The following is a 13,252-nucleotide window of genomic DNA, read 5'->3' as shown; positions in this document are numbered from 1 at the left end:
ATGGTTTCCTGGTCACACTGGCTCCTCCAAAGGCTGAGCTGATAATTCAGAGGACAGATCTCATTGTCAGGATCCTCACTGTCATAGTTTCCCCACCCCTGCCCCAGCTCTGAGCACTGACTGAGTCACAAACGCTTGGGCTTGGCTTCTGGGTCTCGGCCTCAGTTCCTCATCTGCAAAATGGGAAGAGTACTCCTTCATTTGAGGAAAAAACAAACAAACAAAAAACAGAGGGCCGGTGAAATCCCCAACAGGAAGCTACAGTGAAGGAGGAGTTTTAGTCCCGGACTGGGAGATCTGTGCTTCTCATCCCGGCCTGCGGCACATCTGCCGCCCCTGGCTGGGGACAGGCAGCCCCTGCCTCCAGTCTGTGTTCTGGCACCATTTGCTGCCTTACATCGGAGATGCATCGCGGATGCTGGAGGGATGGGACTCGCAGAGACTCCTTTAGAAATGTAAAAAGTAATAATAACATCTAGACTTCTTCCCTTAGATCTCAACTGACCATCACCCATTGCTTGAGGTACAGGGTAGATCTCGTGGGGTGCCCTTCATGCCAGCACGGGACCTGATACCCTGAATTCCTGGCGACGGTATCTATGTCCACTCCTAGAGGTGGAGTCACAGAAAACACCTTTGTTTTGGGTGGAAGGTTACACACGCACTCCACACACACACACACAGTCACACACACACAGTCGGCATCCCCATCCCCAGGACGTTCAGCGCATCAGCTTAGCGGTCAGGTTGGACCGTGAACCATCACAGGTCAGGAAATGTAAACCTTGGATTTCTCCATCCTCTAAGTACAAGCCTGTCTTCCAAAACAGTTTGCAGTTAGTACCCAGGAGGGTTGCAAGGACATGAAGCTTCCCTTGACAACCTCTGCTGCTGCTTCCGGACATTCCTGCTTGTTCAGCTGTCGTCCTGATGCGGCCCGATGAGACCTCTTTGTATAGACTCTGTTGAGTTCCCGTCTCAGGAAGAACAGCCACATTCCTGCAGGTGGACCCACCCAGGTAGAAGGCACTGCCCTCCACGTGTGCATCCTATAGCTTGTGTGACTCAGCCGGTCTCCCCATCTTTAAAATGAGGAGCAACTCATCTTAAGACTATTGCTACCCTCTGAGCGTGGGGGCTGGTCTCGGTTTCTTCATATGACAAATAGAGAAAAGGAGCCTCTGGTCAGCACTTCTCCCTCTTCCAGGAGGCCTGGGGAAGGACAAGATGTTAAATATTGATCAGTTGGGATCAGCTTGACTTCAGCCTGCGTTTCGCTGGGAGCTTGATGACCAAGCTACTCCTTTTTGCAACAATTCCTGGTGCTTCTTAGGAGGTGGTAACGAAATGATTGCGGCACCAAACCTCACAATCTCAGGGATTATTCCCACGACAGAGACGTCCCAGCAGGAGTAGGAGTTTTTCAGCTGTTGCGAGGCACACTTCCAATGACACCACGAACATTAGTTGTGCTAATTAGTGCTTGAAATAATTACTGATCTTCATTAACAGTGTCAGAAGCATTGCTTAGACTGCTTGCCATGCTCTTGGCATTCTTCATGAAGGGCTTTACAACCTGCTTCTTTCCCAGAAGAATATTAAGGCAAAACATAGAAAAACACACCTAGGGTTCAGAAAACATAAGGACAGATAGCTGAGCAAATGTACCAGCGACGTGCAGAATGACACTGACTCTTTACAACTGGAATTTTTTCGTATGCATGGCACGCAATGCTAGTCCTCTCTCCTCTTACTTTGCAAGTGCTCGGAGCTTGCTTTTATAACTGGGGCATAGGCTCTCCCAGGCTCAAAGGTCATATGCCAGGGAGGAGGGGAAACCTTTGGATAAACATGGCAAATATTCCTGGAGCATTTATGTTATTTAAGATTTACCTTTTTGGGGCTTCCCTGGTGGCGCAGTGGTTGGGAGTCCGCCTGCCGATGCAGGGGACGCGGATCCGTGCCCCGGTCCGGGAAGATCCCACATGCCGCGGAGTGGCTGGGCCCGTGAGCCATGGCCGCTGAGCCTGCGCGTCCGGAGCCTGTGCTCCGCAACGGGAGAGGCCACAACGGTAAGAGGCCCACGTAACAGAAAAAAAAAAAAAAGATTTACCTTTTGGGAAAAGGTTTTTAATATTTTCAAAATTATAACATCTGTATATGTTATATTATTCACCAATCTTCTATGGGTGAATATTTAGAATGTTTTTAATTTTAAAAATTCACAGTGTGGTTATGAAGCATTTTTTCACATATAGTTTGGCCTACTTATTCAGTTATTTCTTCATGATAAATTTCTAGAAATGGAATCGCAGAAAACGCAATTTTTATGGATATATATATATATGTATATATAATATAATGCATGGAAAAAGTTGGAAGAATATCTTTTAAACTTAGTATAAGTATAGTAATTACTTCTTTTTTTAAATTAAATTAATTTATTTATGGCCGCATTGGGTCTTCATTGCTGCATGCAGGCTTTCTCTAGTTGCGGTGAACGGGGGCCACTCTTCATTGTAGTGTGCGGGCTTCTCCTTGTCGTGGCTTCTCTTGTTGCGGAGCATGGGCTCTAGGCACGTGGGCTCAGTAGTTGGGGTTCGCGGGCTCAGTAGTTGTGGCTCGCGGGCTCAGTAGTTGTGGCGCACGGGCTGAGTTGCTCTACGGCATGTGGGATCTTCTCAGACCAGGGCTCGAACCCGTGTCCCCTGCATCATCAGGCGGATTCTTAACCACTGTGCCACCAGGGAAGTCCTGGTCATTACTTCTTGAGAGGGGACTGGGATTGGGGATGTAATCAATGAGGAATTTGACCAAATCTATAACGTTTTTGTTTTTCACAAGGAGAAAATATCTATGTAACTTAACATTAGTTAAAATTAAAGATAACAACAACAAAAAAGGGCGAGATAAAGTAGTTAGCTGACAATCACACAGCATTGGAAGTAAAACTGTCCGCTTTCTTCTACTGAAGAAAAATGAGAGGTTAAAAAAAAGAATAGAAATAGGATACATAAACTGTAAACTGATAAAGGAAAGAAAAAGGAAACATAACACCTAAAACCTGACTAACCCAATAAAAGTAAGAAATGCAAAAAAGAAAAGAAACAAGAAACCACAGTCAATAGAAAATACAAGTATATGGACAAAATAAGTCCACATATATCAGTGCTCAAAATTTATGTGATTTGGTCAAAGTCTCCATTAAAATGTCACAACTCTCATACTGGGTAACCAAACAAAGTTCAGTTATATGTTGTTTGAAAGGGATACAAAAATATAAGGCACAGAAAGTTGCAAAGTGAAGGAATGGAAAAGATTATTAACCAAGGAAACACTAACCCCAGGAAACGGGTGTGCCAGCGCCAACACCAGATAGAATGGAGTTCAAAGCCGAAAGAATTAATGGTCCGAGAAGAGGGTTTCTGTTTGGTTTTGTTCTTGTCCACTCATAAATCTTTGTGCATGGTTTCAAAATGTATAAAGCAAAAATGACAGCGCAAGTAGACAAAAAATAACCAAGGATTTAATTACTTGCATCGTCCAATTCAGTTGCCCCTAGCCACATAGTAGAGTCAATAACCACCGAGCTGTTGAGCCCTTAAACTGAGATGTGCTGTAATTATAGAGCACATGTCGGCTTTCTAAGTCTTGGTACAAAAAATCTGGTAAGATGTCTTGGGAATATTTTCAAATATTGATTACATGTTGAAAAGATCATATTTTAGAGATATCGGGTTAAATAAAATCTATTAAAATTAATCTCATCAGTTCTGTTTATTTATTTTAACATGAATACTGGAAACGTTTAAATAACATGTGTGAGTCACATTGCATTTCTATCGGACAGCACTGAAGGGGATTTGAATAATATAATTAATAAGTAATTAATAGATTACTAATAAACAGACAAAGGTGATATTTTGACTCAGAAATTTTACATTCTTTTTTTAATTAAAAACTTTTAAAATTGAAGTATAGTTGATGTATAATATTATATGTTATAGGTGTACAATATAGTGATTCCCACTTTTTAAAGGTTATACTCCATTTATAGTTACTATAAAATATTGGCTATGTTCCCAGTGTTGTGCAATATCTCCCTGTAGCTTATTCTGTACCTAATAGTTTGTACCTCTTAATCCCCTACTCCTATCTTGCCCCTCCCCCCTTCCCTCTCCCCACTGGTAACCACCAGTTTGTTCTCTACATCTGTGAGTCTGCCTTTTATTTGTGCTGTATTCACTAGTTTGTTGTATTGTTTAGATTCCACATATAAGTGATATCATATAGTATTTGTCTTTCTCTGTCTGACTTACTTCTCTTAGCATAATGCCCTGCAAGTCCATCCATGTTGCTGCCAATGGCAAAGTTTCATTCTTTTCTTTATGGCTGAGTAGTATTCCATTGTATATACGTACCACATCTTCTTTAGCCATTCACCTGCCGATGGACATTTAGGTTGCTTCCAAGTCAGAAAAGGATTTTGACTGCCTTACTTTGGCCTCCCAGTCTCTCTCCACACTCTCTCTCCCCCTCCACCCCACCCCACCTCATCTTCCTCTCTTACCCAGAGAGATAAATCCAATTCCACTAAAGATGAAAGTGCTCTAATAAGGCCTCCTGGCCTCCCTCGGCTACAGGTCTGGCTTTCTGGGTGCGCACCCTGGGTAGTCACATACGGTCCCCCGCTTAGAAAGGGCTCACCCCTCATTTACTGCTCTGCTGATGCTGTCTTGAAATTCTTAATGTTTCGAACAAAAGCTCCCCACTCCCTGCATTTTCATTTTGTGTCACCGATTCTGAAGACAGGCTTCTATTTGGCAGGGTCTGGCCCTTGATATTTCTGCAAATTCCTCAGCGGGTGTTACGCATTTTCCACTCGAGTTAAAGATGCAGGATTGTGGCGTCGCCTGGACCCCACAGAAAGCGCGATCACCCGTGTCTTCACACTAATCTTACCTTTCCTGCGGGGTGGGGAGGCTCAACTGGGGAAGGAGAACTAACATCGTTAGTGTTCTTTTGTGAGCTGCTTCTCCCCACCTCTTGCGCCCCGGTTACTCATACTTACCCCTCCAGCCGTGTCACAGCGTGCAGGCAGGACGTTCCCCAAACTTGTTCTTTCTTCACACCTTTGCGCAAGGTGCTCCCCACCCGTCTGCTTGGGAAGCTCCTTCTCGGTCTTCAAGGTTGCCTGTGTGCTCACCTCCTTTACGAAGCCCTCCTTGGCCCCTCTGGGTAGAACTGCGTGTCGCGTCCTCTTGATCTGAGGTCTCCAGTAAGAACTGAGCCAGGAAGCTGGCATTCTTTTCTTTACACCTCTTTTCCACTAGACTGGTGGCTTCCAACCTTTGTGTGTGTGTGACACACTGCAAGGCATTAAAATACTAAAAACACATTAAACAAGTCGAGAATAATTACAATGCGGTCACTGCCGCGGTATAACTGGGCCCCGCAGGGACTAGAATAGCTCCCACTCTATCTGTCACTTGGTCGCCTTTAATACCGGTTTGCTGCTCTGAATGTGACCTCTTGTGTATTTCACATGTTAATTCACATGTTACGTTTTCTTATGCTCCAATAAACACCAACGGAGACCAGCGGCCGGCTCTACTCCGCCCACTAGTCAGACTGTGTGCCAACGGGCTGCATCGGCCTGGTTGGGTGCGGGGGGGGGGGTCCCTTTTCCTAATTTGTGTAAAAGGTACCATTTGGACTAATGGGTGCTCTAGCTTAGGACGCCCCAGGGAGAGGACTGGGTTCCATTCATCTTTATTTCTCTAGCTCTTAGCACAGTGCCGGACAGTAACAGACCTTAATACCTGCGGGATAAATTATGAAACGATCAAGAGGCTCTGCTGATAGCATGCATCATGATTTGGGCCTCGTCTAAAACGTGGTTAACGTACATTTCCCAAATCCAGGCTGCTGTGGGCAGTGGCTCTTAAGTATGCTGGATTCACTTCTGTGATGCGGTGAGTTCCAGCTGTCCCCGCCGCAGCCCCAAGCAGCGCGCAGAGCCCTGGAGCCTTCACGGCTGTGCAAAGTCCACAGAAGCCCCGCCCCCCGCCGGGGGCGTGTCCAGCTCTCCGTTATCACTCACCAAGTGCCCCATCCCCCCCATCAAACAGGAATCCCGCAGTCTCCCTCCCACGTAGCACATATGTGATGAGCACGCCTTTAGGCATTAGCACTCATCAAGAATTTACAAATCCTAGAGCTGGAAGATGGCTTCGAGGTCACTTAGTTCAACCCCACTCACCATCAGGGGCCCGAGACCTGGAGGGGACGAGATGTCACACAGTCCATTGTTGGTAGAACAGCAGCGGGAACCCAGGTCAGAAAGCCCTCCCTCCTGGAGGCCACTTGTGGGTCTCCTACTCCTTCCCGCTGTCCGGGTCCAGAGACTTCCCCTGCCCCACCGCCCCGCCGTGGGCCACCGTCCGTGGCCATGCCCTAGTTCTGCTCTAAGAGGAGGCAGAGCCTGCCCAGAGACCGAGAACGGGGCACGGCAAGGAGGTGACCTCCTCCCCTTCTAGCCGTGCCAGGAGCTGGCCCGGGTCTGGAGACCTCACCCGGATGCCGGGTTTGTGCTAACGAAGAGGCTGGAGATGACGGGGAGGTCGGCCAATGAGCAGCCGGGTGTGGTGAACGACTTCCTGACATCCGGCTTCACGTCAGACACAGCGCCTAGAAAGAAAACCTGCGCCCTTTCTTCACTCATGGAAGTTCTCCACTTTCCTCACCTCGTCTTAAGTGTTTGTTTCTGAAGGCTTGCAGGGAGCACCAGGGGCTAGCGGGCAGGCTTTGCAAAGATGTCTCCCTCCCAGGGCTGGGAGGGAGACTGGGGGAGCCTGTGCATGGGGTCTGGCCCTGCCTGAGGCTGGGGGCCTCTGGAGGACCTGGCAGGAGTTAGGGCTTTTCTGTGATGCTGTCTGCCCCTCAGATCCCAGGCTGGTGTGGGAATCTGTCTGCCAGCCTGCAGTGGGCCTCCAAGGCCGTCTGGGCAGCAGAGTCAATCCTGGGGGCTCAGCCGGGGACTCTGGGGGCTGTGTGTTTCCTTCCGCTTGACAGATGGGGGTCCTGACACTTCTGGGAAGAGGCAGCCACACCCAAAGGTCACGAACAGAGTGAGACCCTGCGAGAACCAGACCGAGGAGTTCCGGGCTTCCTTTGAGGTAGGAGCTAGATGAGCCCCGGGGCAGAGCGGCTGGAGTTTGCTGAGAGGGGGAAACTGAAGCTTTGTTCTCACCCAGACAGTCCAAGGACAAAGTTAATGGCAGGAGCTGAGCTCTGCTGGAATAAAGAGATAAGATGACCGCTCCTGAGGTCAAGGAGACCTCCCCGACTGCACGTACACAGGAAGGCTCCTCAGGGGTCAAAAAGGGAGGGGCGCCACCCCATAATAGGTGTTGTCAAACCTCCTACAGGCTTGTGGGCTGGAATCCATCGTGGCAAAAAGTTGTGCGTGCATATAGGGGAGGGCCCTAGGACAGGTCAGAGGTGGGAAAGAAATGAGATAATTGACCAAAGGGAAACAAAGACCTGGAAGAACTGCCCTGTAGAAATGACTTAACCACCTCTTTACTGCGCTCCTCCTTGCTAGGGGGGATGTCCACGCCCTTTTTCTCCGGGTGTGTACCTCTGCCTTGCTTCTGTCTTAATTAAACAAACCCTTTTTCTGTGTGTTCTCCCACTTGTTGTGCTGTGTCTCTAATAATAAACTTTGTACCTGGTTTTACAGCTTTTGCCTCCTTGAGAAATGCAGTTTTCAATGGGGCAAGAGCCAGGGGAACTTTGCTTCTAGCCTCTAGCCCCTGGTAGACTAGCAGCTAGGATTCCTGGTTTTCATCCAGGCTGCCCAGGTTCAGTTCCTGGGCAGGGAACTGAGATCTTGCTTCAAGCCACCACTCACTGCTGTCCCTCCGAGAACACCTTGATGTGAAGTGCTGGCTCCAAGGGGGTAAGAGAGTGAATTCCTGGGCAGATATTTGTTTGAAGAGAGAGAGGGAGCAAGGGAGAGAGAGAAGAGAATGAGGAATGAGGTCGGGGAGCAATGGGAGGGTGTAACGGCCCAGGTGGCCCTTGGCCATCTTAAAGGTCCAGTAGGGATGCATTCCCTGACCCTTACAATCTAAAGGAGGCACCCCCCCCCCCCCCAGTATCTTCTCTGTTCTTTTCCCTTATAGGCCTTGTTACAAATCTTAACTATTTATTTGTGTATTTTTTTTGTTTAATGTCTGTGCACGAAGGCAGGGGACACACCGGTTGTTTGTTTGCTCCAGGGCCCAGCAGTGCCTGGAGTACGAACAGCAGGCTCTCAGCATATATTTGATGAGAGAATGAACAAACGTTTGTGTTTTGTTTTTTTTTTTAAACATCTTTATTGGAGTATAATTGCTTTACAATGGTGTGTTAGTTTCTGCTTTACAACAAAGTGAATCAGTTATACATATACATATGTTCCCATATCTCTTCCCTCTAGCGTCTCCCTCCCTCCCACCCTCCCTATCCCACCCCTCCAGGCGGTCACAAAGCACCGAGCTGATCTCCCTGTGCTATGCGGCTGCTTCCCACTAGCTATCTACCTTACGTTTGGTAGTGTATATATGTCCATGCCTCTCTCTCGCTTTGTCACAGCTTACCCTTCCCCCTCCCCATATCCTCAAGTCCATTCTCTAGCAGGTCTGTGTCTTTATTCCTGTGTTACCCCTAGGTTCTTCATGACATTTTTTTTCTTAAATTCCATATATATGTGTTAGCATACAGTATTTGTCTCTCTCTTTCTGACTGACTTCATTCTGTATGACAGACTCTAGGTCTATCCACCTCATTACAAATAGCTCAATTTCATTTCTTTTTATGGCTGAGTAATATTCCATTGTATATATGTGCCACATCTTCTTTATCCATTCATCCGATGATGGGCACTTAGGTTGTTTCCATCTCCGGGCTATTGTAAATAGAGCTGCAATGAACATTGTGGTACATGACTCTTTTTGAATTATGGTTTTCTCAGGGTGTATGCCCAGTAGTGGGATTGCTGGGTCCTATGGTAGTTCTATCTGTAGTTTTTTAAGGAACCTCCATACTGTTCTCCACAGTGGCTGTATCAATTTACATTCCCACCCGTTTGTGTTTTTTTGAACATTCATGATTCAGTTTGGACAATGATAGGAACCGAAATGCCATTGCCCGTGGAGCAGCTGCAGCGTGTCTCTGTGAGTACTCATGTTTAAACCAATTACAAGTACGGAAATAATTTGTTGGATCATCCATCATTCTTCTCCTGAGTGCTGGGGCAGAAAACCAAGGGATTAATATATTTTCCAATGGATACGAGTTAATTAAAGGCACAAGATTAGTTTAGATTTTACGGTTCCTCCTATTTACTTCATTGCATAATTAATGATCTGGTCCTAGATAGAGTGATTTGTGGCTTGTCTTACTTTCCTGTAGAAAAATGGTGCTAAAGGGGTTTTTATTTTGCCCCTTTGACATGACTATGTCAGGGTCGTAAGAGTCTTTCAGAATCTTAAGGGACTAAAGCAACCAGGATGCTGTCCATATTTCGATTAGGTGACGGGCACCCCTGGAGTTGGGGTACCTTGTGAAAACCCCAGGTTCACGGCTTAATGAGGATATGCCCTGAGGACTGCTGTCCCTGCTTGACGACTCAGCTGCCTCTTTTTATTCTCGCCCCTTCTCTGCTCTTTCCCCGGCATCCAGAATGATCTTTTCAAAGCTGAAGTGAGAGCACGGCACTCGGGGCACTCACAGGCGAACCCTCCAGTGACCTCTCATTGTATTGAGAACAAAAGCAAAGTTCCCCTCCCTGGCCCCCCGGGGCCCTACGGGACCTGCCCTTGGCCTCCTCTCCCACCTGGTCGCTTTCCTCTCTCTCTGAATCAGGCCCCAGCGACCTCCTTTCTTCCCTGGCACAACCAAACCCTCTCCCCGCTCAAGGCCTTGCGCCCGTTGTGTCCTCTGCCGGGGCCGTTCTTCCTCCAGACCTTCGTCCGCTGCTTCCTGCTCACCATTCCGGTCTCGGCTTGAGTGTCACCCCCTAGGAGATCTCTTCCCGGACCCCAGTTCTAAAGTGCAGCCCTGGTCGCTCTGCATAACATCTCTGTCTGCCCCAAGAGAACAGAAGCTCTGCGAGAATGGGGTCATTAACTCTTGTTTGTTGCATTTCCAGCAGTCAGAACACTGCCAGGCCCGTGGTCCTCGCTCTAGAAATATCTGTGAAATGAACGAATGGAAATCCACCTGGGAGACTTGCTGGGAGCAGCTTCTCAGCCCAGCCTGTGCCTGAGGGGGAGAGGCCGTCTGAGAGCTAGAAGACAGAGCTGGAAGAAGCAAGTGGTCAGAGGCTGTGGCCTGAGGACCGCCCCGTTTCTTCTGAAGTCCTCAGGGCCTCGGGATGGAACTGCATCGGCTGACCTCCGGCCGTCTCTGTGACTCTAGCCTGCTACCCACCCAGCACAGGCAGAGGAGCGGAGGTCTCGGGGTCCTGGGGGTCCCCGCAGCTGCAGCACCTCCCCTTTCCACGGGCTCCTGATGTTGCATCTTCTGGCCTAAAACTGAGAGGTAAACAGCAGGCAGCACTGAGGAGGGAGGGGGAGGGGAGGGGCGCCAGACAGACCAGGTTTGCGTCTCAGCTCCTTGCTTCCCAGCTGATGACTCCAAACATTTTCTTAACTTATCTGAGCTGTAGTTTTGGCAACTAGGAACGCTTATACCCTGCTGGCAGATTTGCGAGAGGATTACGTGAGTTGCTCTGTGAGAAACTGAAGGGAGATCGGCTCTTTTCCGGTTATCTGAGAAGGCTGATCGCGTGCACGGGATGGCCCAGATGTTTGGGATACAGGCCAGCCCAGCTTGTTCCCGCTGAAGCTGGGAGGGGCGGCCGGGCTCAGACTACCCAAGAAGGAGGGCGGGAAAAGGGCTTCACTCAGTGAAGGCAACCCAAAAAAATCATCCGTGAGAAAAGCAAAACAGCTTGTTTATTTATTTTGCACCAGAAACTAGCGGTGTGTAAGCCTGCAGAGATGGTTCTGCAGAACCGCTTGTGTATCACTCTTTCCTGAGCAAAGCTCATTTGCATTCCTAGAGAGTGTTGGTCGTGTTCCAAGAAGTGAGGTTGTTTGGTGGGCTGGCCTCCCTCATCCCCAACACAGAACTTTTGCATTTTTGTTTGTGTGTGGAGGTAGAGAGCTGCTGTTTGGGGAGCTTCTGCTACATGCTAGAGACTGGGCTTCTTGTTTTACCTCCTGGGGTACACATCATAGGTTGGCCCACTCAGCGACCAACCGCCTTCTTCCTCCCATGCCTGCCCCTTTTATAGAGCCTGGGAACCTAAAACTCACCTTCTGAGCAACATAGTTCTGGCCAACCATATAAAAGTGGACACTTGCTGGAGAGAGCATCGCTTCCTAACTAAAAAGACAAAGTTTCCAGAAGAGAAAACCTTTAATTTCCTTCCCACGTCTCTTTTCCTCCTGCCTGTAACCTGGATGTGATGGTCGAAGGTGGGGCAGCCATCTCGCAACCATGAGGCAAGGCAAGAGGATGAATGCCCCAGGGTAAGAGTTTCGCTCCTGAGAACACACTGTCTTTCACTGAAATACAATCAATATTGTAAGACACAGCTTTATTTAAGTGCCATTAGGAAAGATAAGTGGTGCTAATGAAAACCCAACTTGTTTGTAAAGTGCATCCAGATTCCCAAGACGTTAAAAAGTGAAAAAAATAGAAAAAGGAAAGGGGGTCTTAGAATCGATGAGAATTGAACAGGTGTCTGAGCCCTGGAATATCTACCTCTAGATTTATGTGAGAACAACAAACTCCTAATTCTTTTAGGCGTGGTTGTCGGGCTGTTATTCATGGCAAAACACATTCCTAAAGTTCACTCCTCACATTCACCCCCTCAGATGGGTGTTAATATCTCTATCTTAGGAAGGAGGACAAAGAACTGCAGAGCCTGTAATGCACACACTGGAAGCCCACTCGGGGGCCTCCCAGTTGACCGCACTCTGCCCCGTACCTGACCTGCTCCACTGCTTTTCCTGCCGTGTACGTGGCCTTCGTGGCTTAGCTGCAGGGTGGATCAGCAGCTCTGCAGCTACACCCTGGCCCCTGGCCCCCTGCTTCGGGGGACCCTGCCCTGTAACCCACCAGGGCACGATGTTTGATCCTGGGAACTGAGAGCCAGGACCTCAGAGTCTGAAAACTGTCCTGGCACCAAGTTTCTTAGTCATTTGGGCAGCTTTCCTTGTCCTTTTTCTCACTTTTCTCCTCTGTGCCCACCTCACCCCCGATTGAACAAAAGCACAGGCCTTGGGAAATTTCCATGTGCGCATGGAGGACACTCACGCTCTCCCTGGCTGGCTGACGATTTGTTTCCAGAGGCCACACATGACAAAGGACGTTTGCAGAAGAGCTTCTGGCAAATTCGTCAGCCACTTTCCTTTGCCTTTGGGGACAGCCTCTTGGAGACCTTGGATGGGGGAAGGGGGCTCAGGATTCTGCCCCAAAGCCGGACGGAGGCCTAGGGTGTGCTTACAGCTTAAGGAAGTGTTCTCACTTATTTATTTATTTATTTTGGGCCACGCCACACGGCTTGTGGAATTTGAGCTCCCGACCAGGGATGGAACGCCGGGCCCTCAGCAGTGAGAGCTTGGAGTCCTAAGCTCTGGACCACCAGGGAATTCCTGGAAGTGTTCTCACCTAGCCCTGATTTTTGTTTCCTGATGCAGACGGGGGAGGAGAAATTGTTGAAAGGATGTTAGGGTTAAGTAAGAAAGAATGAGCTTCTCCAGGTCTCCATTATCCCATCTGTAAAATAGGCTGAGAGCAGTAAGGGCAGATTAAATGGGGTATCGATCACCCTAATACCTTAGCACATGACTTTTGAGAGGACGGCTCATGGAATCCCTTGAAATGCCTAAGAAGCACATTAGGAAAAGAATTGCTCCTCCGGGTGTGACTTGTGCAAAAATGCCCCGTGCAGAAGCCAGGGTGAGCGGGGGTGGCAGCCGTGGGGAGGGGCGAGGCATCGGTGTGTGGTCTGCCTGCCAGCGTTTCCCTCCAGGCTGGAGAGGAGGACGTGGGGCGGGGGTGGGAACGGGGCAGGAGGCTCTGTGCCACACCCTCTGGCTCCCCAGCAGAGGCAGGAGGGGAGCAGTGGGACGGTACTGTGGAGCTTTCCTTCTCTGACATGAGGGGAACACAGATAAATGATCTTCCTCCG

General features: G+C 48.7%; 1 long non-coding RNA gene across 1 annotated transcript in view; it reads left to right on the top strand.

Moving 5' to 3' along the window:
• Positions 1 to 6,273: 6,273 nt before the first annotated feature.
• Positions 6,274 to 13,252, top strand: part of LOC141275916 (uncharacterized) — a 72,477-nt gene continuing 65,498 nt past the window's right edge. Inside the window, exons 1-4 of the long non-coding RNA XR_012324560.1 lie at positions 6,274 to 7,963; positions 9,163 to 9,221; positions 10,199 to 10,590; positions 11,348 to 11,585. This is a non-coding gene — a long non-coding RNA (uncharacterized lncRNA). The remainder of the gene's footprint in view (positions 7,964 to 9,162; positions 9,222 to 10,198; positions 10,591 to 11,347; positions 11,586 to 13,252) is intronic.

The sequence above is a fragment of the Tursiops truncatus genome, chromosome 11, assembly GCF_011762595.2.
Source record: "Tursiops truncatus isolate mTurTru1 chromosome 11, mTurTru1.mat.Y, whole genome shotgun sequence".
In the NCBI taxonomy this organism is placed as follows: domain Eukaryota; kingdom Metazoa; phylum Chordata; class Mammalia; order Artiodactyla; family Delphinidae; genus Tursiops; species Tursiops truncatus.
This window is presented reverse-complemented; position numbering and strand designations above follow the sequence as displayed.